Source organism: Anser cygnoides, chromosome 1 (assembly GCF_040182565.1).
Source record: "Anser cygnoides isolate HZ-2024a breed goose chromosome 1, Taihu_goose_T2T_genome, whole genome shotgun sequence".
NCBI classification, from domain to species: Eukaryota; Metazoa; Chordata; class Aves; order Anseriformes; family Anatidae; genus Anser; species Anser cygnoides.
In genome coordinates this window covers 174,304,550-174,325,362 of record NC_089873.1, presented here as the reverse complement: position 1 = coordinate 174,325,362, position 20,813 = coordinate 174,304,550, and the positions used below count along the sequence as shown (strand labels likewise).

The window sequence follows — 20,813 nt, the reverse complement described above, 5'->3', positions numbered from 1 at the left end:
TAGATTCAAGCTTTCACTTCAAAATAAAGCTTTCAGAGTAGAAGTCCCAACGTTTCAATTAATGAAGACAAATGTTTCCTGGTGGGAAAAAAATTAATCAATCTCTTGCTGTGTGATGGAAACCAAGACAAAGAATGCACATGTTGCACAACAGCTATTATATGACACCTATATCTGTAATGCTTCTTGATTACCTACTTCATGTTCTGAAAGTAATCATTTAACCTTCACCAGTTTTATTACTAAAACAAAGTGAAAAAGTGTGTGGAATTGCATTACTCCTCTCAGGCATTCTGGAAATGTCAATATGGCAGTGAAAATGAAATGGGACTACAAATACTATTATTATTATTATTAATAATAATAATAATTATTATTATTATTAGACAGTACAGCTAAGTCACTCCTCATACTATAAAACTGAGTGTTTTAGCAAATCTTTTAATCACGTTTGAAAAAATCCCAAGATTAAGGGTTTCAGAGAGCCTTCATCATACTAGCTGATTGTGAGGCCCATTTACCAATATTTCCAAAGACTTGTTTAATCTTTTCCAGTCGGTAATTGAATTTCTTTGTATTCCTGCATAGGAGAACAGACATCATTTCAGATTTTTTTTTTCTTATTAAGGACTAAGTAGGTACAAAATCTTGAGAAACTAAAGTTTAACAGTGTAACAGATGAAGGACAACATAACTTGATAATCTATGATCTGACAACCTTAAATCGAGAACTGAAGCAACAAAACATCTGGTCTCTCATAACTTTCAGAAGAACAATTTTCTTGATGGCTCCCTGACCTGCATTTTGAATCTCCTACTCTTTTGAAATACACTGACTGAAAGGTGGAAAATATCTGATAATTCACTACTATGGGGCAGGTAGAAAACAGATAATTCTACAGAGACTAGTTATTACAATTGGATGAATAATCTCTGTACTTGTGCAAAATGCAGAATAATTTACAAGGCAGTATATCTCTGTATGACCTTTCTTTCTTTTCCTTCCTTCCTTCCTTCCTTCCTTCCTTCCTTCCTTCCTTCCTTCCTTCCTTCCTTCCTTCCTTCCTTCCTTCCTTCCTTCCTTCCAACTCTCTCTCAAGTTCTCTTTAGAGCACGGTTTGAACTCAAAGTTGAGTTCAATGTTCAGTATTTTCAGTATTAACACTTATGGTTTCTCTGGGAAGGTAATGTTGTCAATTTGCAAGGTCACTTGCAAAAAAAGAATATGTAAAAATAAACTTTCTTGTTGTTAGGAAAACATTGTACAAATAAGAAGAAACAAACAAATATGCTTTTGTCACTTGGAACATATAGTCATATTAGGGGTGCATGATATACTGCATGAGATAAGGAAAATAAAATGATTTGACACACAGTACAAATGGACCTCTAGAATATTGTAAACCTACTGGAAATGATATAAGAAGAAAAACTATATTTTTTGATTTGCAATTGAGAATATTTCCAGTTTTGTGCTCTGTACCGGATCAGTATACAGACTTGCAATGAAGTCTAAAATTCCTGATCCCTCAGTATTAACAAGGTTAATGCCAGCTCTATAACCAGCAGAGACTTAGTCATGCTTGAGATATATGACTTTCTGACTTCCATTATCTACCATTTAATATTTAATACAATTTTGAAATAAGCTTTTTTAAAACTTCATATGTTCACATTTTCTTTCCTGACGTTCACCATATAAAATCTGTATGTGTCCGATCTAGTTCATTCAACATTTTGCAATTAGTTTACCACCAAAATATTCATTATAGATTGATTCCCTGTGACTCATAGTAATTTACTGAAAACACAGTTTTTTCTAAGTTCTCCATATAAATAGTGGAGAGAAGCAGACCAATTAAAATCAGAAGTTCTGTCTAAGGATTCCTAGTATTTCTCTGCCACAATATAGAGAATCTTGGATGGGTATATTCTGAACTCAGGTGGTTCACTGATAGCCTTAAAATAAGTGGAATCAATCCAGATTTAAAAGCACTACTGAAAATTAAACTTCTATTTAATAATGAAAAAATCTTCATTTTCCATGGAGAAAGATGAAGCTCATGAATCATCTGAAGAATGATGACATTAACTGCCCTTTCATCATTATCTTGAAATAAGAAGAAATATATATAGGCAAAAACCTCTCTGAGTCATAAGCGTACAAATCTCTGTTTTTTTATATAAAACTTAATGACATTTAAGTGAAACATTATTTTTCATCAATTTATGGATTTAGTCTGTAATTCTCAAATAATAAATGGTTTAATGTTTTTCTAGAATAACTTCTGGAACCACAGATCATGTACATCATGGGTGCAACACCTCAGCCATCTTTCAAAACAGTACTGATAGAAATAAATATCATTTTAAAAATAATTGTTTCCTGAGAGCATAAATCATTTGAATACTATCTCACTTTAGTTAATTCTGAATTAACTTAAACAGCTGGGCAAAAGAGATTGCAAGTGAAAACAGAAGTAGATACCAAACTGATATTGGACTTGATATTTCTAGAATAATTTAACAAAGACCTAAGAGTCTAAAAGACTAAAAGAAAAGATAAAGAAACAAACAAAACAAAACAAAACAAAAAAGGGGAAATAAATATCAAACATTCCACCAACAGAGGGATTGTGTTAAATACATACTCTCCACAGTATTTCGGGTGTTTGGAAAGCACAAAGATATGCTTTAATGAAAATGAGTGAGCAACAGAACACAGAAATAGTAGTTCCATATGATATGAGTCCTTTGGAACCAGAGGCCCTAGAGACTAAACTGAAGGTTTTGAATTTGCCAAATAAGGCAATTTACTTACTGCATATCACAATGATATTTTTTTTCTAAAATGCAGCTCTGAAATCCACAACATAGAGCAAAAATGACAGTACATAAAGACTGGCTTAACACACATTCTCATTGCTGATGATGGGGCTTGAATTGTTAAATGTACAGTTTCAGTTCCATTCTGAAAATTTCTTGAAACTACTGCAGTATCCCCTATTCAACCACTCATCAGTGAGGATGACCGGCACAAAAGTGACCTGGTTCAGACTGTTAAGCGACAGTTTCATATTCTGAAAACACAGTCACACTGCCTGACATTGTGCATTGACTATAGCCAGCAGCTAAGAACTCACACAACCATTCCCTTGATCCACACCACAGGACAGGGAAGAGACTAGGAGGAGCGAAAGCAAAAAAACTCATTGTTTGGGATAATGATAGTTTAGTAAGTTAAGAGAAAAACAAAAACAAACAAACAAACAAAAAAAAAACCACAAGTGATGCAAAGGGAATCAGTCACCACCTCCTACAAGCATATTGATGCCCAGCCTCTGGGCTGGGTGGCCAGAACAATGACCACCCTGGAAGCCAAACTGCCACCCCTTCTTCTTCCTCTACCCCGTTTTTTATTGGTACCTCAGTTTTTATTGCATGATGTTACATGTCATGGAATATCCCCTTGGCCAGCTTGTGTCAGCTGTGTCTCCTCCCAGCTTCTTGACTATTCCCAGCCTACTGGCCTGTTCCTTTGTTGGGGACAGTGTTGATATTGTGCATGCACTGTTCAACAACAGCAAAAATATTGGTATGTGACTAACACCATTTTAGTCACAAATGCAAAGCTCAGCACCATATAGTCTTCTTGTGAAGGAAGATGACTCCATCCCAACTAAATTCAGTACACATGATCAAAAAATTTTAAACAGAAGATTGGGAAATAGTGCAATGCACCTGAAAGTACCACCAATAAACCCCAAAGAGTCAAGGAATAATTGGATACCTATGAAGATCCATAGGAGATGACAGATTTTATTACGGTATGTCTCTTGATGATGTTGGACATTTCTAACTCTAATGACTACACCAAAATAAATAAATAAATAAATAAATAAAAATAAAAATCAAGAGATAAGGCAAGGTATTTCAGTCGCGTCTGGTCTAATTCATGTAAACTGTTCTAAGACTAAACAGGACCAATCAACATACCACTCAAGAAGATATATGTGGGGGGTTGATACTTGGTTCTCTGAATACTTAAGAATTCCATAGTTTACATCACAGAGTAAATATTTCTGTCTCCCTCTTTTTCTCTGTATGTACTTATAAACTTTTCAAAGTTTATAAAATAGAAACTAACAAAAACAAAGGTCTGGTACTGTGGGTCTTCTCACATGCAACTGCTCAAGCTAGACTCAAGATATAAGCTGTATTGTTTTCTTTCTGTTCCAATGACTGCACTGTCTCACTCACAACAGCACAGCATGAAGCTGATGGAAGAAATCCTGATCAACTAGCAAGAAACAAAATTCCCCATATATCTTGCAGTATTTTAGATTTTACATAGGACACCAGACTTAGGTGTCCTTTGCATACATTGGAACACTAACTCCTACATACATGGGATTTAAGTGGAATAAGCATCAATTTCTATCTGTGACTAATTTTTATTTTTTTTAATATGAATTCAGGAGGGATTAGTGATAACCCCTGATAACCCTTTGCTGATAAGGTTGAACTTTAAAACAAAATACTTATGGAAGCATACACAAAACCAAGAACATAAACTCCCTACTATTGGATCTATAATCTAAACCAAATTGTTTCTATTCTTCCTGACCCAAACAAGACAAATTTTAAAAGACTTTTTCATTTAGAATAGTGAGCAGAAGAATGTCAATCTTTAACATTTTTTTTTTTCACCAAAGCACCGAAGAAAAATAAATTCATTTTATGTTTTGTCTTTTCCACATTTCTTAAAATATCCTTGCTAGAAAGCTACCTTTTGGCTCTTAAAAACTCCTTGTCTTTTCTGACAACTTACTCACTTCACTGTCATTCTTTGCTGTTACAAACACTCTGCCCTATTCCTTTTATTCTGCAAATGTTTTTATCTGATCTAGTCACCTTGGAAAAGTAGAAAATGCCTTGAAACCTGCATTTTGAAGATGTGTTTCATATGAACCACTTAAAATAACTATGTAGGACTGAGATGATTTACACTGATGCTCCAGAGTCCTACTCTAGAAAGCTTTACCTTTCTCCATTGAGGCAAAAGTGTCTGGCTCAGAGGCAGTCAACACTTAGCTGGAGACTCCTAAAGCTGTAGGATTGAATCTCCACTCCACAAGTGGAAGTACAGATAGCAGATTAACACTGAAGTGAATGACAAAGGTAAATAAAGAAAAATGTGTGATGGTTTCACACTGGTGGGCAGCTAAGCAACACCATGACACTCTTACATTCCTCTTCCTCAACAGAACAGGGGGAGAAAATATGATGGAAAAACAAACAAGCAAAACAAAACCAACCAACCAACCAACCAAAAAAAAAAAAAAACAACCAACCAACCAAACAAACAAACAAAAAAACCAAACACGTGGGTTGAGATTAGGACAGGCAGATCACTCACCATTTACCATCATGACAAACCAGACTCATCACAGGGAGATCAATATAAGTTATGGCCTACTAATAACACACTAGAGCAGTCAGAAACTAGTAGCAAACTAAAACCACATTCCTCCGCACCCACCCTCTTCTACACCCTCCCCCTGAATGCTGCAGAGCAATAGAGAATGGGGGGTTGCAGCCTGCCCATAATATATATTTCTGCTGCTCTTTTTTCCTCACTCTCTTCCCCTGCTCCAGTATGGAGTCCCTTACTAAACTGACCCTACATTGTCTTCCCGCAGACAGCAGCTACTCAAGAACTGCTCCAGTATGGGTCCATACCACAGGGTGCATCCTTCAGGAACAGACTGCCCCAACACAGGTTCCCCATAGGCAGCAGCTCTCTGCAGATTGCCTGCTCCACTGTGATCTCCTCTCCACAGGCTGCAGTTCTAGCCCAGAGTCTGCTCCTGCATGGGTTCTCCATGGGCTGCAGCCCCCTTCAGGCCAGATCCACCTGACACAGTGTATGGTCCTCTATGGGCTGCAGCATGGAGATCTGCTCCACCAAGGTATGCCATGGGCTGCAGAGGGACATCCTGCTCCACCGTTGTCCTCTCCATGGGCTGTAGGGAAACTTCTGCTCTGGCACCTGCAGCACCTTCCTCGCCCCCCCCCCCCCCCCCCCCCCCCCCTTCTTCTTCACTGGTCTTGGTGTCTGCAGATTGTTTCTCTCCACCTTTTCTCACTCCTCTCTCCCAGCTGCTGCTTTGCAACAGTTTGTTTTACCCTTTCTTAAATCTGCTCTCAAAGAGGTGAAACCATGTCACTCACTGGCTTGGCTTTGCCCAGTGGCAGGCCCCTTTTGGAGCCAGCTGGAACTGGCTTTTATCTAACATGAGACAGCTTTTGGACTCTTCTCACAGAGGCCTCACTGCAGCCTCCCCCACTACCAAAACCTTGCCATGTAAGCCTAATACAAAAAGGAAACTTTCAAAAACATATCAAGACACAATGAAGGTAAGTGAAAAGAGGGGAAAAAAAAAAAAAAAAGGCTGTATGGCCACACCCTTCAGTGTGGCCTTAATGATTCTGTAGAACTGAGCTAGCAAATTAGTTAAAATATGTATTTAAATGTTTAGTATTTTGAAGACAGACCTCTACAAAGCAGTATTCCTCATGATATTTGTTTGGGGAACCACAAATACGCAAAGTTTCAAACAAAAAAGTAGACTTATTTAACACTGTAATAATTATTATAATTATTCCAGATTCTTTGGTTCTTATCTAACACTTTTGTTGTTGTTGTTGTTGGTTTTTTTTTGTTTTACTGGAGCTTATTTCCCTGAGCTGAGGTGCAGGCTGATCACTTCGACTGGCCCAAAACCCAGGCTGGAATTCATATCCAAAAGGTAGTGTTCTTTCAGCAAGTGTTGCACATCTGTCTCTTCAGATGCACATCTACACTGTAATCATTTATTAGTATGTTATTAGCACGTTGATTTGGTTCTAATCAATTACAGGTAGATTAGGACTAGCTAGCTCCATAGGGCTATTTAAAAGTGCCAAAAAGTTTTGAAAATATAGATATTTCTGTTGGGTCCATACATGACACCTGATCTCTTCTGTAAACTTGGCTTGAATGTTGCAGCATCAAAACATGGCTTCTCAAGAGTATATCACTTTATAGCTTAAGTAGTCTTCATGGTAAGTAGGACAGAAGCAACTTCTATATAGCAATAAATCGAAAGTTAATAAAAATCATCCCTAAGGCGTTTAGCTAGTTTTTATAACATGCTATTCTCTGAAAAGTGGAAGCAAATTTTATTAACTTCACTACTGTCCTGGTTCCAGTTAGGACAGAGTTAATTTTCCTCATAATAGCTGGTAGGGTGCTATGTTTTGGATTAGGATGAGAAGAGCGCTGATAACATGCTGATGTTTTAATTGTTGCAGAGCAGTGCTTACACCAAGCCAAGGACTTTTCGGCTTCTCGCTCTGTCCTGCCAGCGAGCAGGCTAGGGGTGCAGCAGGAGCTGGGAGGGGACAGACCCAGGACAGCTGACCCAAACTGGCCAAAGGGGTATTCCATACCATCTGGCGTCATGCTAAACAATATATAGGGGTGGCTGGCCGGGGTGGGGGGGCTGGCTGCTCGGGGATAGGCTGGGCATCGGTCAGCGGGTGGTGAGCAATTGCATTGTGCATCACTTGTTTCTTACACATTATTATTATTAATACTATCATCATTATCACTATTATTATTATTATTGTTATTATTATATTCCTGTCTTAATAAACTGTCTTTATCTCAACTCACAGGCTTCACTTTCCCATTTCTCTCCCCCATCCCAGAGAGGGAGGGGGGAGGGTGAGCGAACGGCTGTGTGGTGTTTAGCTGCCAGCCGGGTTAAACCACAACAGCCCTTTTTGGCGCCCAACGTGGGGCTCGAAGGGTTGAGATCTCGACAAATTTGACCAGAGTGTGTTAAACTAAAATTGGTATAAGTATTGGACCTGCTTAATAGTTGCTAGTCACGATGTTGATTGCCTTAATCTCCAGTCTGCTGTGCCTGTTTTCCAAATTGAGTTTTATAGCGCGCTACTTTCTGTATGTGCTCCCTGTTGCACTGTTTATCCTTTCCAGGCCCTGGTTTAAGATCGTTATGGTACTGTGCAGTGTAACAATGGCTTATGAAATGATGAAATATCTGGTCACGACTCTAACCTGGTATTTGTACTCAGCACTGACGTCGACTCTATACTTTGGAACCCATATCTCGGAAACTATTAGCAATTACACCTATTGCCTGTTTTCGTTAGGGAGCCAATCTGTGAAGGGGACAGGGGAAGACATGTTTCCCTACCTGTTCACTCTCCCTTTCTCCTTCACCACCACCCTCTTATCCCCCGAGCTAGTTACGGTGGTTCTCCGAGATGTTGAATATCCTTGGGATACTCAGACCAGCCTGCTCTTGTTGTTATGTCCCCTGAATGCGCTTCAGGTTTTGTTGAGGGTTAGACAACTACTTAGGAATCTCATCCGGAGATCTGTCTTGAGGCGGGATAGTTGCGAGTGGCAGGGAGTGTGGGAGGATATGGGCAGGTTTCTAGAGCAGTGGTCACCTCCAGTGTTTTGGACATTCACCCCTGAACAACTGCAAAATCCTAAAAAGCTGGCAGAATGCTTGAAAAAAAGGTGTCATGACTCTGGCAGTTCCAAAGTGACACAAATCACTGTAGCGTGCTGGGGTCTGGCTTGTGCCTATCGAGCTGCAATTGATGCTACTATCAACCTAGCGACAGCTCCTGCAGCCGCTCCAGCTCCTGCAGCCGCTCCAGCTCCAGCTCCTGCAGCCGCTCCAGCTCCTGCAGCTGCTCCCACTCCTGTGTCTGGGTCAGAGAAACGAGCTGTAGCAGTGCATGTTGACCCCGCAGAGGGTATTCCAACCCCTGTAGCAGACCCTGTGTCTGGGTCAGAGAAACGAGCTGTAGCAGTGCAAGTTGACCCCGCAGAGGGTATTCCAACCCCTGTGGCAGACCCTGTGGCTGGGTCAGAGAAACGAGCTGTAGCAGTGCAAGTTGCCCCTGTAGACAAGGTGAAAAAATGGTATAGAGGCTCAGGTCGTTTAAAACGCAGACAGTCTGGGCATAGTGACGACGAGGCTGGGCCATCAAAGGTGCAGGAGACTGAAGATGAGGATGGGGGTGTCGAAAAATCAACAGTAACTACCCGGACTCTATACCAGCGTGAGCTACGAGATGTGCGAAAAGATTTTGGTCGCTGTATAGGTGAGCAGCTTGTCACCTGGCTGCTCCGGTGCTGGGACACCGGAGCCAATTATGTGGAATTGGAGGGCAAGGAAGCCAGGCGGCTGGGATCCCTTGCTAGGGACGCATGCATTGACAAAGCAATTGGAGATGGAGCACGATCTCGCAGCCTCTGGAGGCGTCTCCTGTCAGCTGTGCAGGAAAGGTATCCCTTCAAGGAAGAACTTGTATGTCTACCAGGCAAATGGACCACCATGGAGAAGGGAATTCAGTACCTGAGGGAATTGGCCGTACGGGAAGTAATTTATAAGGACCTAGACGACGCACAAACATCCGCAGATCCAGATGCAGTCCGGTGTACACCACCCATGTGGCGGAAGTTTGTACAGAGTGCACCATCATCATATGCCAGCTCATTGGCAATACTAACCTGGAAAGAGGAGGAGAATCCCCCAGTGAATGAAGTGACTAAAATACTCCGGCAGTACGAAGGAAACCTCTCCTCTTCCCTACAGGCCTGTGTCTCGGTTGTGGAGAAACTCTCTGAAGAGGTCCACCAACTTAAAGAGAATTTATCTTCCCCTCCACCTGAACGAACCAGTGTCCACCAGCTAAAAGAGAATGCTTTGGAGAAACTTTCTGAAAAGATCCACCAACTTGAAGAAAGATTATCTTCCCCTCCACCTGAACGAACCAGTGTCCACCAGCTAAAAGAGAATACTTTGGAGAAACTTTCTGAAAAGATCCACCAACTTGAAGAGAGATTATTTTCCTCCCCACCTGTACAAACCAGTGTCTCAGCTATTAGGGGTAAACGTTCATCTATGCAAGGAAGACAATATGGTGGGCACACACACCACGCCACCCTGTGGTTTTACCTACGTGACCATGGAGAGGACATGAGAAAATGGGATGGAAAATCTACTGCGACCCCAGAGGCACGGGTACGTGAATTGCAAAAGAAAACAATTGGGAAAAAGGGGTTCTCTGAAAAGTTTGCTGCTCCGATTTCCAGCAGGCAGTCCTTTAAATACAGAACTGAAGATTCTGACCAGGACTAGAGGGGCCCTGCCTCCAGCCAGGGGGAGGAAAGGGACAATCGAGTTTATTGGACTGTGTGGATTCGATGGCCTGGCATGTCAGACGCACAGAAGTATAAGGCTTTAGTAGACACCGGTGCACAATGTACTCTAATGCCATCAAGCTATAAAGGGCCAGAGCCCATCTGTATTTATGGTGTGACGGGGGGATCCCAGCAGTTAACTGTATTGGAGGCTGAAGTGAGTCTAACCAGTAATGAGTGGCAAAAGCACCGTATTGTGACTGGCCCAGATGCTCCGTGCATCCTTGGCATAGACTATCTTAGAAGAGGATATTTCAAGGACCCAAAAGGGTTCCGCTGGGCTTTTGGCATAGCTGCCTTGGAGACAGAGGACATTAAACAGTTGTCTACCTTGCCTGGTCTCTCAGAGGACCCTTCTATTGTGGTGTTGCTGAGGGTTGAAGAACAGCAAGTGCCGATCGCTACCACAACTGTGCACCGGCGGCAATATCGCACCAACCGAGACTCCCTGAGTCCCATCCATAAGCTAATTCGTCAACTGGAGAGCCAAGGAGTGATCAGCAAGACTCATTCACCTTTTAATAGTCCCATATGGCCAGTGCGAAAGTCTAATGGTGAGTGGAGACTAACAGTGGACTATCGTGGCCTGAACGAAGTCACGCCACCACTGAGTGCTGCAGTGCCGGACATGCTAGAACTCCAGTATGAACTGGAATCAAAGGCAGCCAAGTGGTATGCCACAATTGATATCGCTAATGCATTTTTCTCCATCCCTCTAGCAGCACAGTGCAGGCCACAGTTTGCTTTCACTTGGAGGGGAGTCCAATATACTTGGAATCGGCTGCCCCAGGGGTGGAAACACAGCCCTACCATTTGCCATGGACTGATCCAGTCTGCGCTGGAGCAGGGGGAAGCTCCTGAACACCTGCAGTACATCGATGACATCATTGTGTGGGGTGACACTGCAGAAGAAGTTTTCGAGAAAGGGAAGAAAATAGTCCAAATCCTTCTGAAGGCCGGTTTTGCCATAAAACAGAGTAAAGTTAAAGGACCTGCACGAGAGATCCAGTTTTTAGGAATAAAATGGCAAGATGGACGTCGTCAAATCCCAATGGATGTGATCAACAAAATAACAGCTGTGTCTCCACCAACTAGCAAAAAAGAAACACAAACTTTCCTAGGTGTCGTGGGGTTTTGGAGAATGCATATTCCAAGTTACAGTCTGATTGTAAACCCGCTCTACCAAGTAACCCGTAAGAAGAATGCTTTTGAATGGGGCCCTGAGCAACGACAAGCCTTTGAACAAATTAAGCAGGAAATAGTTCATGCAGTAGTCCTCGGGCCAGTCCGAACAGGACCAGATGTAAAGAATGTGCTCTACACCGCAGCCGGGGAGAATGGTCCCACCTGGAGCCTCTGGCAGAAAGAACCTGGGGAAACTCGAGGTCGACCCATGGGGTTTTGGAGTCAGGGATACAGAGGATCTGAGGCCCGCTATACTCCAGCTGAAAAGGAGATATTGGCAGCATATGAAGGAGCTCGATCTGCTTCGGAAGTGGTCGGTACTGAAGCGCAGCTCCTCCTGGCACCCCGACTGCCGGTACTAGGCTGGATGTTCAAAGGAAGGGTCCCCTCTACACATCATGCAACTGATGCTACATGGAGCAAGTGGGTTGCACTGATTACTCAGCGGGCTCGAATAGGAAACCCCAGTCGCCCAGGAATCTTGGAAGTGATTATGGACTGGCCAGAAGGCAAATACTTTGGGATATCATCAGAGGAGGAGGTGGTCCGTGCTGAAGAAGCCCCACGTTGGGCGCCAAAAGGACTGTTGTGGTTTAACCCGGCTGGCAGCTAAACACCACACAGCCGTTCGCTCACCCTCCCCCCTCCCTCTCTGGGATGGGGGAGAGAAACGGGAAAGTGAAGCCGGTGAGTTGAGATAAAGACAGTTTATTAAGACAGGAATATAATAATAATAATAATAATAGTGATAATGATAATAGTATTAATAATAATAATGTGTATGAAACAAGTGATGCACAATGCAATTGCTCACCACCCGCTGACCGATGCCCAGCCTATCCCCGAGCAGCCGGCCCCCCACCCCGGCCAGCCACCCCTATATATTGTTTAGCATGACGTCAGATGGTATGGAATACCCCTTTGGCCAGTTTGGGTCAGCTGTCCTGGGTCTGTCCCCTCCCAGCTCCTGCTGCACCCCTAGCCTGCTCGCTGGCAGGACAGAGAGAGAAGCTGAAAAGTCCTTGGCTTGGTGTAGGCACTGTTCTGCAACAATTAAAACATGAGCATGTTATCAGCGCTCTTCTCATCCTAATCCAAAACAGCACCCTACCAGCTACTAGGAGGAAAATTAACTCTGTCCTAACTGAAACCAGGACACCTGTATATGTCTTTAGTCACATAGAAGACATCACTGAATGTCATTACTATATTTGCTATATCACCACTTGAACACCCACAAATCTATGGGAATGGATGGGACCCACTATCCTGTCTGTGGCTGGGATAGAGTTAATTTTCTGCTTAGTAGTTGATATGGTGCTGTGTTTTGGATTTAGGATGAGAATAATGCTGATAACACACCAGTGCTTCAGTTCTTGCTGAGGAGTACTTACACAGAGTCAAGGAATTTTCAGCTTCTCATGCTGCCCTGCCAGCGAGGAGGCTGGGGGTGCACAAGGAGCTGGGAGTGGACAGAAACAGGACAGGTGACCCAAACTGGCCAAAGGGATATTCTATATCATGTGGCATCATAATGAACAATATATATGGGCTGGCTGGCTGGGATGAGGGTCTGCCGCTGCTCGGGGGTAGGCTGGGCACCAGTTGGTGGATGATGAGCAATTTTATTGTGCGTTACTTGCTTTGTGCATGTTGTTATTATTATCATTATTTCTTTTTCTCCAATCCTTTTCTGTCCTGTTAAACTGTATTTATCTCAACCCACAGGCTTTTACCTTTTTTTCCTCCCCGATTCTCTCCACTGGGACGAGAACAAATGTGTGGTCCTTAGCTGCCTGCCAGTTTAAACCACAACACCACTCAAGGGTGAAAAAGGAGCAGGCAAAAGTGCTTTGCCAAGCCATTTTCTAGCAGTCTACTAGCAGTCTTGGCTAACTAAGAAAGTCCCAGTTAACAGCACACTATTGAATGTGACACCCAACTACAAGAAGTGTAGGAAGGAGGATCCAAGGAACTAAGGGCCTGTCAGTTTAACCTTGATACCAGAGAAGGTTATGGAGCATAGCATCATGAGTGTCATCACATGGCACAACCAGGCAATGAGGTTCAGTCAGTATGGGTTTATGAATGGTGGGTCCTGCTTGACTGACCTGATCTCCTTCTACAACAAGATGCTTAGTGGATAAGGGAAAGGTTGTGGGTGTTGTTTACTTGGACTTTATCAAGACATTTGGTACTCTTTCCCATAGCCCTGTCCTGGAGAAGAAACTAGCTGCTCATGGTTTGAATGAACGTACTCTTATCTGGGGAAAACTGACTATCAACCAATGAAAAGCGTTGAAGTAATACAGATGTTGACCATTAAATAGGGACGATAAAACATTGAAGTGGTGTCTCATTTCTTGAGTATAGTTCATATAATATATATCTATAGAAATTAATGCTCTAAAATATGAGTATCTACAAAAAGGACAAACTAAGTTCATGGAGTCTGAACAGATAAGTAACTGAATATGTAGCTGGTAACTGCATTTTATTCTGAGTTTTGAAATTTAATGGAGCATTACTAAAAATCAGGTGATTTATGTAAGAGTACTGATTTTCTGGGAGTCTATCTTAGAAATTAAGATATGAAAATTTTGACATTAATTTTTATCTGTTTTCCATAAAATTTATATAATACAGTAGCTTCTGGCTATATTTAGTCTTTTTAAGCAAGTGCTTCTGACTGCAAATCTAATGAGATTATAGTAATTTCGTTTGTTTGCTTGTTTATTTGTTGAAACATTATGCAAAGCTATCTTTATCTAAGAATGGAAAATTTCAAAGGTCACTCCTAATTCATTTTATCTCATTATACTGGACTGATAATAAGAAATATCAGATTATTAACTTTTGAATATCTAACTGAACTATGTTGTTTTATATCTGTAGGAGTGCAATTAGTTGATTCTAAATTTATTTGTATCCTGAAAATTACAAGTTCTTACTAAACTCTGTACTCAGTTTGGATTTTTATTTTATTTATTTTTTTCAGAATTGATTCTGAAGCTATGAGGTTGGTGCTTTTGCTGAATTATTGTTATTAATCATATATACAAATGCTAAACTAAAAGCCTGATTTGGAGTGATACCACATTGCTCTGTCTACATGAAGTCTGATACACATATTTCAGAAACATACCCTGAACCTAATTTTTAGTTGTATAGCAACTAAGAAATCCAAAATGCCAGTTTTGATTGCACAGTAAATGGAAAAATTGTGGTGTCTTCAAAATCCCTCAGGAGACCTAATTTATTTAAATTGGAGACCAGAATTTATGTAGGCAGATTAATTTTCTAGAAGTCTTCAAAAACTTCTGCATGTCTCCATTTACCATGAAGGAAGCTTAGTGAGAACTGCCTCATTTTGAATAGAGGTGTCTAATTTACGATAGACAGGACAGATCTTCACATTCCACTCAGTATAGGAACTGGACACACCAGTCAGTTTTCTGTATTTAGGTAGCTAGTGCCTTTTGAGACAGCTTTTGATCCTTTACCTAATCATCACTGCTCCTTAGGTACCCTAGGGCAAGAAAAATGAACAGTTGGATCAGCAGAGTTATACCTCACTAACCTTAGCAAGTCAGTTAATTTGCTTGTACATAAGCATACAGTGCTGTTTGGTATGAACTTGATATTCAAGATCCATGCTGTGTAAGATCAGAAATTGGAGAATGTGTGGGATATTATAGGACATCTCAAATCACATAAGTTGCCTATGGTTGGGCAAATGAATTGAGACCTCGGTGCTAGCTGATATCAACATTAAGTAGATTGGATCCCTCAGTGTAAGCACAAAATAGCAGATGGAATCTGTCCCAAAGAGCTTAAAATCAATGCATTTTAGATGATCATGGGATGGGAAAAATTCTAAAATATACAAATGACATTTTTGACAGCAAATTTTATCTCATTTCAGTTCTGCAGGAAAAGTAGGAAGTTTAATTAGGAAAAAAAATCTAAATGGAGGAATGAAGTAAAGATTATTTTGGAGGGACAGCACAGTGGAGTGCACAGTGACTGGGCAGATTGTTAGGAAGGATAGGGGCAGAGCAAAAGATCATCCATCACATGACATAAAAGAAATCCAGTGTAACTGAGGTACCTTTAGAGAACGCACTTCTTTTGGTGGTTTTTGTTGTTGTTTATATGTTTGTTTTTGCAGATGCTCTTACCTGTTGGTATTACTATTAGGCTCTCTCCACAGTTCTCCCCTAGACAATTTGTGTTTAAGAAGAAAAATCTAGGCCCTAGTGCCACCTTGTGAATATTTTTTTCTGACATATATCTTTTCTTCCATGATAGTTTTCATCAAATCATGTCTGATTATAGCCAGATTCCCTGGTATTTACCTATTATTGAATGCAGTAAAGAAAGAAACCATAGAGATACTTAATTATCTACACAGCAGGTGTCCAATGAAGAATCTTCATTCTAACCTTTTTCCTCTGTGATAAGATAATTAGTCGCGTATAATTGCTGTTAGTACAAATATTCACTGATTGCAAACTGTGATCTAAAGGCTGTTTCTGTGAAATAAAATAAAATAAAATAAAATAAAATAAAATAAAGTAAAATAAAATAAATGCTCTTCCATAAATCTACAGGAGTGCTGTTGCTCAATTTTAAAAGAATATAGAATTATAATAATAATTTTTCACTGAGCTGCTGTTTGTCTGCACAGAAGTCTATTGCAGGAACTTTAAGAGTATGTTGACTCTCCACACTGGTGAAAAGTTTGGAAATTAAAAAGGCGTGTGGAGACTGCATGTTATAGTGAGACAGATAGGGCATACGCAAATCAATAAGCAATGAAATGGTTAATGATACTTACATAGCTTTTTGTGTTTTGGTCTCAGCATTAAACTTTAAAACATTGAAACAGTTCCCACAGAAGTTATGAAAAGATCAGCATTGATGGTGGAGGCATTCAGCCATATCCTAACTAAATAAGAAGAGCATCAAAGCTCTGCACGGATGTTGGGGATTCTGTATGCAAAGGGACACAGCTTACCACTTGTTTACTATTAATACTGTTTTTTTTGCCTTGTGAAAAAGATATAATTTGAAGGGAAAAACAAAAGAACTCAGGGGATTTACTTTCTGCAATGTAGTTCTGGGGCTAGGATTTATTTTGGAATTGCATTCTCTGGAAAAAGATTTGCAGAATTCATTGGACTCTGAGAATAACTGAGTTCAAGTAAACATGCACACATATATATTTTAACAAATTTAATCACAGAATCACAGAATCGTCTAGGTTGGAAGAGACCTCCAAGATCACCCAGTACAACCTCTGACCTAACACTAACAAGTCCTTCACTAAACCATATCACTAAGGGCTACGTCTAAACGTCTCTTAAAGACCTCCAGGGATGGTGACTCAACCACTTCCCTGGGTAGCCCATTCCAATACCTAACAACCGTTTCAGTAAAGAAGTTCTTCCTAAGATCCAACCTAAACCTCCCCTGGCACAACTTCAGCCCATTCCCTCTCGTCCTGTCACCAGGCACGTGGGAGAATAGACCAACCCCTACCTCACTACAGCCTCCTGGTAAGCATTAGAAATGCAGTTCTTTCAACCAAGAACCCTTTTCTAGAGCTCTTCAATCCCACTATCTAGAATAGCAATAGGGAATAGTCAACATCTTAAGAAGTTGCCCAGTACTCTGTAAGATCAGACCTTCCATTTTCTGTCTTGGTTTTCCTACACATTTCACACAGAATAATAATATAGACTGGCTTCTTTTTTTCCATCCTTTAGCAAAAGAGTGGACAATTTTCCCTTCTGTCTTTGGCCTCAATTGTCATTGCTCATGCTGCATCACTTTAAGGAGAAAAGTAAGTTATTTCTTCTTGTTTTTATGTTTATTCTTTCCATATAGTTAATGCTATGAGAAAGTTTCTAATGCTGACAACTTAAATACTTTAAAGGAGGTTAATGTTCTTTTCTATTACAGACATTTGTTGAAAACAAACAAGCGTATCTAGAAATTAATAAATTGAATACTAACAGGAAAAAAATACTAAAACTAAAGTAAAATAGGAAATAACATCTGATGACAGACTCATGTATATACGTATAAACTATGTTATAAATAAAGCTGGAGCTTTTACTCATGAGATGCACAACTACAAAACAGGAAGAATACGTAACAATGAATTCCAGTGTGGGGAAGAGATAAGAAGATTCCCAGTTAGATTCCAGACTTCGAAACAGTAGGTACGGGCTGAACTTAATTTTAGTATGACAGCTCAGGGCACTGTGTAAATCTTAAGAGTCAGTACCCTAAGTAGTGTGACAAAAAAAAAAAAAAAAGAAAGAAAAAAGTAATTGAAATTTGAAGGAAAACAAAACAAAACAAACAAAAAAAACCCACAAACTCCTTTCAAGTAGTGCTTCTCGATATTTTTTGTACTTCATGTTGAAGAAAGGACCGATAAATCTTAAATCAAAATATAAGTGCTTTGTCTGCTGGGATATGTTTTTTTAATCTCTAACTAAGCTTTCAATGACCATTTAGTACTTTTATTTTCCCATATCTTGTTTCTTTCTTTTATAGAAATGTATAGATTGCAGTGACTCAGAACCACATCACCATGGAAAAGTCTAATATGGATGTTTATCACCTTTTTTGATCCGGAAGTTCCTTTGTCAGTTTTAATGTAATACATTCTCAAACTGCTTTCTGACTTTGTTCCCATATTCTTTTTGCATTCAGAAACTGAGTAAACCACATCCTAATTTTATTGTTTTACAAAAATGCATGCAGAAGAGTTTATAAATATGCATGTATGCATTTTATATACTTTAATATAAATATTGATATATATTTTATGGTCTTTTACAGTTCTGAAAGTAGCCTGCCTGTGGCAGATGAGTTGAGTACTGAATATACCCATATTATGCTTACTAAAATTAGTACTTCTGAATTCCTGAGAAATTAAAAAATGCTAGAGATCTATCATGATACCATTTAAAAGAATGGAAAAAAAAAAATCTGTTTAAGTCATAATTTACCCATCAAATTTAATTGGTTGGACAAGATAATCTTGAAGATCTTTTCCAACCTTAATGATTCTATGTCTCAGTTTGTACAGTAAAACAGCATAAAACAAAATATTAAATAGTAGGAATGCTATTTTTGACTTGAGAGGTTTAATGGTAATACAGCAAAGCCAAAACTTATACTCAGACACTTCTGAATGAACAGTGAACAGACAGAAGCTTGTGTTAGACATTCCTTATTTGGTCAGAACAGTAAGATAATATCTTAGCCTGAGGCAAAGCATTATGATATGAAACCTGCATGTATGAACAAAGAGATCCTGGTGAAACTAAAACTGAAAAAGGAAGCATACAGCATCAAATGTGGATAACCTGGAAGAAATACAGAAACACTGTCCAAGCAGCCACAGATCAAGTTAGGAAAGCTAAAGCTCAGATAGAACTGAATCTGGCCAAGGATAACAAAGGTGACAAGGGCTTCTGTAAGTATGGCAGTAATAAAAGGAAATCTAGAGAAAATGTGGGCCCCCTCCTGAAAAAAATAGAAGCCCTGGTTACCCAGGACAGTGAAAAGGCGAAGGTACTGAATACCTTCCTTGCTTCAGTCTTTACCACCAAATCTGGCTTTCAGGAATCCCAGGTCGCAGAGACCAGACGGAAAAGCTGGAGCGAGGAAGATGTACCCTTGGTGGAAGAGGATTGGGTCAGGGAATACTTGAGCAAATTGGACGTTCCATGGGCCCTGATGGAATGCACCCATGAGTGATGAGGGATCTGACAGATATGATTGCAAGGCAACTCTTGATAATCTGCGCTCGATCATGGCAGCTCAGAGAAGTGCCTGAAGACTAGAGGAAAGCAGATCACTCCTATCTTCAAGAAGACCAAGAAAGAATACCCAGGGAACTACAGGCCGGTCAGCCTCACCTTGATCCCTGGAAATGTGATGGAACAGCTAATCCTGGAAACCATTTCCAGACACATGAAGGACAAGGAAGTCATCAGCAGTAGTCAGCATGGATTCATCAAAGGGGAGTCATGCTTGACCAATTTGATAAGAATCTGAAATAAGTGGCCTGATGGATGAGCATATTGCAAAACTTCCTTTAAGGAAGTTTTGATCAAATGAGAACATTCAGTTTGTAAGGGCTGGTGGGAAGCCAATGCCTGCAAAGTCTCAGCCAGAGCTCAGATCATCATTGGCTCCTTCTACATTCTTTATGCTGCTATTAAAGGATATGGCCAAATTCTCTTAAAACCAAGTCACTTCTGTTGCCCATGAAATGTACAGTCAGTTCCACAAAGTGGAGTCAGCTGTTTTACCAGCTCTTACAAGCATGGATACGGTATACAGAAAGAGATTGTGATCTATATTTGCTAAGATAAGTGGATTTTTTTATTATTTAAAATTGAATATATGCTTATGTCTTTGCAAGATCTGGGACATATGCAGTTGATTCACTACCCCTGTTTTATTGCAGTCAGTGTCCTTATTTACATTTGCCTTAACTAGAGCATGTCCGTCTCCTTTAAACACTGGCCTCAGTTTTCTCAGTATGCCATCATATTTACTAAATGAATAAATTGTTGTTTAATGCACAGTAATGTAGTATTAATAAAAGCAGTCAAATTATTTCTAGCATATGTCACCCAGGGAAACCGAGCCACTGGCATACAAAATAGATAATGATAACAATAAAAATATTAATAAGTAAAAATAATGAAAAATAAAGTATGATAATATTAATTAATATTTAGATTTGACTGATGATTTTGATCTATGGATTCTGTTTTCAGTGACAGATAGATAAATGTAAGTTTTATAAACATAGTTTCAGAGATGAGAATATGAAAATTACGTGACCAAAGAACAAATTAAAAAATGAATTTTGCTGGAACCGTCTTAAACTGTCTCTAAGTAATTCTATTAAAAAAATAAAATAATAATACAAACATTATTACAAACATTATTTTCACCAGCACTTTTTCTGTAAAGCTATATACAAACATTAAAATATGTTTTATTTTTCTTGTATTCTATTCATAGAATGTCTATTATTCTTTGAAGCTTGAAAGGAAGCCTTCATTCATGACACATTATTCAGTAATTCAAACTGTTTGAGAATTCTCCTTGCTGAGAAGCAAAGGTTAATAGTAGGGGCTAATATAACTAACCATTTTTATTCATCTATCTGAGCAGGTAAATTCTAAGCGTACATTTTAATAGGGCTTAATGAGGTTTCTCACAGTTTATAGGTTCTGGCTATACCATGGTAATTAGCACTGAGGCATTATTCACTTTTCTCTTAATAAGGGTT

General features: G+C 39.9%; 1 long non-coding RNA gene across 1 annotated transcript; it reads left to right on the top strand.

Moving 5' to 3' along the window:
• Positions 1-6,163: 6,163 nt before the first annotated feature.
• On the top strand, positions 6,164-18,362 carry LOC125180925 (uncharacterized). Its single transcript, XR_007159849.2, has 3 exons — positions 6,164-6,812; positions 17,251-17,327; positions 18,050-18,362. It is a non-coding gene; the product is annotated as an uncharacterized lncRNA (long non-coding RNA).
• Positions 18,363-20,813: the final 2,451 nt, after the last annotated feature.